This window comes from Rhinopithecus bieti, unplaced genomic scaffold, assembly GCF_001698545.2.
Source record: "Rhinopithecus bieti isolate Rb0 unplaced genomic scaffold, ASM169854v2 scaffold_8, whole genome shotgun sequence".
NCBI classification, from domain to species: domain Eukaryota; kingdom Metazoa; phylum Chordata; class Mammalia; order Primates; family Cercopithecidae; genus Rhinopithecus; species Rhinopithecus bieti.
Genome location: NW_016803211.1, coordinates 2537581 through 2544221, shown reverse-complemented (window position 1 = coordinate 2544221; position 6641 = coordinate 2537581). Strand labels below are relative to the sequence as shown.

General features: G+C 36.6%; 1 long non-coding RNA gene across 6 annotated transcripts in view; it reads right to left on the bottom strand.

The window, feature by feature from the left end:
- The window catches only part of LOC108527796 (uncharacterized), a 43883-nt gene extending 37485 nt beyond the window's left edge, over window positions 1–6398 (bottom strand). For 5 of the 6 annotated variants that reach the window (XR_001884927.1, XR_001884929.1, XR_001884928.1 and 2 more), the window contains exon 1: window positions 5982–6398. This is a non-coding gene — a long non-coding RNA (uncharacterized LOC108527796). The remainder of the gene's footprint in view (window positions 1–5981) is intronic. The other variant, XR_001884936.1, reaches the window with a different exon arrangement.
- Window positions 6399–6641: the final 243 nt, after the last annotated feature.

The window sequence follows — 6641 nt, the reverse complement described above, 5'->3', positions numbered from 1 at the left end:
GGTTTTCTTCTAGGGTTTTTATGGTTTTAGGTCTAACATTTAAGTCTTTAATCCATCTTGAATTAATTTTTGTATAAGGTGTAAGGAAGGGATCCAGTTTCAGCTTTCTACATATGGCTAGCCAATTTTCCCAGCACCATTTATTAAATAGAGAATTCTTTCCCCATTTCTTGTTTTTGTCAGGTTTGTCAAAAATCAGATGGTTTTAGATGTGTGGTATTATTTCTGAGGGTTCTGTTTTGTTCCATTGATCCATATCTCTGTTTTGGTACCGGTACCATGCTGTTTTGGTTACTGTAACCTTGTAGTATAGTTTGAAGTCAGGTAGCGTGATGCCTCCAGCTTTGTTCTTTTGGCCTAGGATTGACTTGGCAATGCAGGCTCTTTTTTGGTTCCATGTGAACTTTAAAGTAGCTTTTTCCAGTTCTGTGAAGAAAGTCATTGGTAGCTTGATGGGAATGGCATTGAATCTGTAAATTACCTTGGGCAGTACAGCAATTTTCACAATATTGATTCTTCCTATCCAAGAGCATGGAATGTTCTTCCATTTGTTTGTGTCCTCTTTTATTTTGTTGAGCAGTGGTTTGTAGTTCTTCTTGAAGAGTTCCTTCACATCCCTTGTAAGTTGGATTCCTAGGTATTTTATTTTCTTTGAAGCAATTGTGAATGGGAGTTCACTCATGATTTGACTCTCTATTTGTCAGTTATTGGTGTATAAGAATGCTTGTGATTTTGCACATTGATTTTGTATCCTGAGCCTTTGCTGCAGTTGCTTATCATAAATTTTAGAATTGATTTTGTAGTTTTGTGAAAATAATGATGGTATTTTGATGAGAATTGCATATATGTACAACAAATAGCACTATGAATGGAATAGTATCTCACATCTCAATACTAATATTTAATTTAGATGGCCTAAATGCTCCACTTAAAAGATACAGAATTGCAAAATGGATAAGAATTCACCAGCTATCTGCTGCCTTCAAGAGACTCACCTAACACATAAGGACTCACATTAACTTAAGGTAAAGGGGTAGGAAAACATTCTGTGCAAATGGAGACCAGAAGTGAGCCAGAGTAACTATTCTTATATCAGACAAAAGAAACTTTAAAGCAACAGCAGTTAAGAAAGACAAAGGGGATGTTACATAATGATAAAAGGCCTTGCTCAACAGGAAAATATCACAATCCTAAATATATATGCCTATAACTGCAGCTCCCAAATTTATAAAACAATTACTACTAGATCTAACAAATGAAATAGACAGCAAAACAATAACAGTGAGGGACTTCAATACTCCACTGATGACACTAGACAGGTTATCAAGACAGAAAGTCAACAAAGAACCAATGGATTTAAACTATACCCTAGAACAAATGGAATTAACAGGTATTTATAGAACATTCTACCCAACAACTGCAGAATATACATTCTATTCATCAACATATGGAACTTTCTCTAAGATAGACCATATGATAGGCCACAAAATGAGCCTCAATACATTTAAGGGAATTGAAATTATATCAAGCACTCTATCAGACCACAATGGAATAAAACTGTAAATCCACTCCAAAGCAACCTTCAAAACCATGCAAATACATGGAAATTAAATAATCTGCTCCTAAATGATCATTGGGTCAACTATGAAATCAAGATAGGAATTAAAAAATTCTTCAAATTGAATGCAAATAGTGACACAACCTATCAAAACCTCCGGGATACAGCAAAGGCAGTGCTAAGAGGAAAGTTCATAGCTCTAAATGCCAACATCAAAAGTCTGAAGAGCATAAACAGACAACCTAAGTTCACACCTCAAGGAACTGGAGAAACAAGAACAAAGCAAACCCAAACCCAGCAAAAGAAAGGAAATAAACAAAATAAACATTTAGCCGCACTAAATGAAATTGAAACGACAACAAAAAACAATACAAAAGATAAATGAAACAAAAGCTTGTTCTTGAAACCAGCTTAATAAAATAGATAAATAAAATTGATTGAACACTAGCAAAATTAACCAAGAAGAGAGAAAATTCAAATAAACTCAATCAGAAATGAAATGGGACATATTACAACTGACATCACAGAAATACAAAAGATCATTCAAGGCTACAATGAACACCTTCATGCGCATTAACTAGAAAACTTAGAGGATGTGGATAACTCCTTGGAATCTTATAACCCTCCTATCTTACAACAGGAAGAATTAGATACCCTGAACAGAACAATAACAAGCAGCGAGATTGAAATGGTAATTAAAAAATGTTTTATATTTCAAATCTCTGTATTTACTTCTCTAATTTTACTCCAAATATACAAGATATGTTAGTGTGTAGGAAGCGAGTGTAAGTTTGATGTTCACATAAGAAGTAGTATCCAAGGAGAGTATGATTGAATTGTGACCTTGTGTCATTTATTACATCAGGAGTGAGCCAATGTTTTACCCTTTGAGGTGAGCAGATTGCTTGAGGGGAGTTAGAGTCCTTACATATGTCATCAGCACACCATTTTCATGGACTGCTGGGCAGAATTTAGACAGATCAGGGAAGTGATGAGAATGGCTAGAAGAAGGGTAGAAAGGGAGAGACATAGGTGAGAATGACAGACATTCAGGAGGTGCATCAGTGGGAGCAAGATACGGCACCACAAAAAAAGACCCAGAGAATAATATAAAGCCGTATTTACAATTTACGGACATGCAAAACTATTCAATATATTGTTTAAGAGTACAGAAAGTTGAAGTCAAGCTACAAAGAATAGCAATTGATTAATAAACATAAAATTCAGCATAATGGCTACCGAGGAGGTGGTTTTTTCATACAGGGTGTGGGGCCCACAGAAGAAGGCTAAGGTAAATACTACTCTGTTTCTTAAGATGAGTGATGGCTATGCTGGGATTCTTTAATTAATTCTTTTCCTGCTTCGAGTACACATTTTCTGTATTTCCTCTAGTGAGTCAGATATTTTATTTTATTATACTAAAATAGGAAAAGTAACCAGACATAGAAACCTTAAGTTATACTGATCAATTTGAGAGCCTAGGCTACAGTACTGAACCTTTTCTTATAAGGCGCTTTCTTATTTTTATTAAAAATTTGAAAAATTATTTTTTNAAGAAAGTCATTGGTAGCTTGATGGGAATGGCATTGAATCTGTAAATTACCTTGGGCAGTACAGCAATTTTCACAATATTGATTCTTCCTATCCAAGAGCATGGAATGTTCTTCCATTTGTTTGTGTCCTCTTTTATTTTGTTGAGCAGTGGTTTGTAGTTCTTCTTGAAGAGTTCCTTCACATCCCTTGTAAGTTGGATTCCTAGGTATTTTATTTTCTTTGAAGCAATTGTGAATGGGAGTTCACTCATGATTTGACTCTCTATTTGTCAGTTATTGGTGTATAAGAATGCTTGTGATTTTTGCACATTGATTTTGTATCCTGAGCCTTTGCTGCAGTTGCTTATCATAAATTTTAGAATTGATTTTGTAGTTTTGTGAAAAATAATGATGGTATTTTGATGAGAATTGCATATATGTACAACAAATAGCACTATGAATGGAATAGTATCTCACATCTCAATACTAATATTTAATTTAGATGGCCTAAATGCTCCACTTAAAAGATACAGAATTGCAAAATGGATAAGAATTCACCAGCTATCTGCTGCCTTCAAGAGACTCACCTAACACATAAGGACTCACATTAACTTAAGGTAAAGGGGTAGGAAAAACATTCTGTGCAAATGGAGACCAGAAGTGAGCCAGAGTAACTATTCTTATATCAGACAAAAGAAACTTTAAAGCAACAGCAGTTAAGAAAGACAAAGGGGGATGTTACATAATGATAAAAGGCCTTGCTCAACAGGAAAATATCACAATCCTAAATATATATGCCTATAACTGCAGCTCCCAAATTTATAAAACAATTACTACTAGATCTAACAAATGAAATAGACAGCAAAACAATAACAGTGAGGGACTTCAATACTCCACTGATGACACTAGACAGGTTATCAAGACAGAAAGTCAACAAAGAACCAATGGATTTAAACTATACCCTAGAACAAATGGAATTAACAGGTATTTATAGAACATTCTACCCAACAACTGCAGAATATACATTCTATTCATCAACATATGGAACTTTCTCTAAGATAGACCATATGATAGGCCACAAAATGAGCCTCAATACATTTAAGGGAATTGAAATTATATCAAGCACTCTATCAGACCACAATGGAATAAAACTGTAAATCCACTCCAAAGCAACCTTCAAAACCATGCAAATACATGGAAATTAAATAATCTGCTCCTAAATGATCATTGGGTCAACTATGAAATCAAGATAGGAATTAAAAAATTCTTCAAATTGAATGCAAATAGTGACACAACCTATCAAAACCTCCGGGATACAGCAAAGGCAGTGCTAAGAGGAAAGTTCATAGCTCTAAATGCCAACATCAAAAAGTCTGAAGAGCATAAACAGACAACCTAAGTTCACACCTCAAGGAACTGGAGAAACAAGAACAAAGCAAACCCAAACCCAGCAAAAGAAAGGAAATAAACAAAATAAACATTTAGCCGCACTAAATGAAATTGAAACGACAACAAAAAACAATACAAAAGATAAATGAAACAAAAAGCTTGTTCTTGAAACCAGCTTAATAAAATAGATAAATAAAATTGATTGAACACTAGCAAAATTAACCAAGAAGAGAGAAAATTCAAATAAACTCAATCAGAAATGAAATGGGACATATTACAACTGACATCACAGAAATACAAAAGATCATTCAAGGCTACAATGAACACCTTCATGCGCATTAACTAGAAAACTTAGAGGATGTGGATAACTCCTTGGAATCTTATAACCCTCCTATCTTACAACAGGAAGAATTAGATACCCTGAACAGAACAATAACAAGCAGCGAGATTGAAATGGTAATTAAAAAATGTTTTATATTTCAAATCTCTGTATTTACTTCTCTAATTTTTACTCCAAATATACAAGATATGTTAGTGTGTAGGAAGCGAGTGTAAGTTTGATGTTCACATAAGAAGTAGTATCCAAGGAGAGTATGATTGAATTGTGACCTTGTGTCATTTATTACATCAGGAGTGAGCCAATGTTTTACCCTTTGAGGTGAGCAGATTGCTTGAGGGGAGTTAGAGTCCTTACATATGTCATCAGCACACCATTTTCATGGACTGCTGGGCAGAATTTAGACAGATCAGGGAAGTGATGAGAATGGCTAGAAGAAGGGTAGAAAGGGAGAGACATAGGTGAGAATGACAGACATTCAGGAGGTGCATCAGTGGGAGCAAGATACGGCACCACAAAAAAAGACCCAGAGAATAATATAAAGCCGTATTTACAATTTACGGACATGCAAAACTATTCAATATATTGTTTAAGAGTACAGAAAGTTGAAGTCAAGCTACAAAGAATAGCAATTGATTAATAAACATAAAATTCAGCATAATGGCTACCGAGGAGGTGGTTTTTTCATACAGGGTGTGGGGGCCCACAGAAGAAGGCTAAGGTAAATACTACTCTGTTTCTTAAGATGAGTGATGGCTATGCTGGGATTCTTTAATTAATTCTTTTCCTGCTTCGAGTACACATTTTCTGTATTTCCTCTAGTGAGTCAGATATTTTATTTTATTATACTAAAATAGGAAAAGTAACCAGACATAGAAACCTTAAGTTATACTGATCAATTTGAGAGCCTAGGCTACAGTACTGAACCTTTTCTTATAAGGCTCTTTCTTATTTTTATTAAAAATTTGAAAAATTATTTTTTAAAGAAAAACAGCTTTTCTTTAAAATAAAAGAAAATTTATTTTAAATTTCTAAAAAATTTCTAAAAATTAAAGAAAGAACAGCTGCTTTGATCCCCAAGTTCAGACCCCAAATCTCAGAGCCTCTTTCATCCATATCCACATCCCCAGGCTGCTCTTCCCTAAAGCCAAGCCACTCCACTCACCTGGGGGCTCCAGTCCTCCCTGTTTCTGCTCATCATAGCTGCACATCTGGGCTGTCAGTCCCTGAGTGGCCAACAAGATCAGAAGTGGGGTGAACACAGCAGATGGCCAAGGCAGTGGAGATCTGTTTACTGGCACCATGGGAACCTCTGAAGGTGCTTTAAGGAGGTGGAGCCAAAAGTTGGGGGCAGAGTCAGAACAGCTGGGGCAGCCACACGTTTCTGACCCCTCCCAACCTAGTAATATTGGGAAGCCTTTCTGCTTGGCTCTTCAGACCCAGCTCACCCCTCTGTCCTGGAAATGAGACTCAATTAGTTTCTCTCCAAAATTTGGGTCATCTGGCTTTCCAGGGCAGATGGTGGTGAGATGGGTGAGAAGGAAGCAAGGGTGGAGGGAGATAAGGGCTGTCGCTGGGTGGGTCTCCCTGGATCAGGGGCCACTGGAGAAGAACTTCCCGTGATGGAATCACAAGTGGGGGTGGGGAAGCATGAGGTCACAAGGGTCAGATTGTGACCACCTGGAGTGAAGCTGGGGATTTGTCAGCCAGGCCAAGGGGTTTCATAAAAGGCCGGTTGCCAGGGGGTGATCCCAGCATAGAGAGGCTGGGCATGAAGGGATGGGGTGATGGTATGTCAATTGGATTCCAGCTCCTGCTCCAGGGC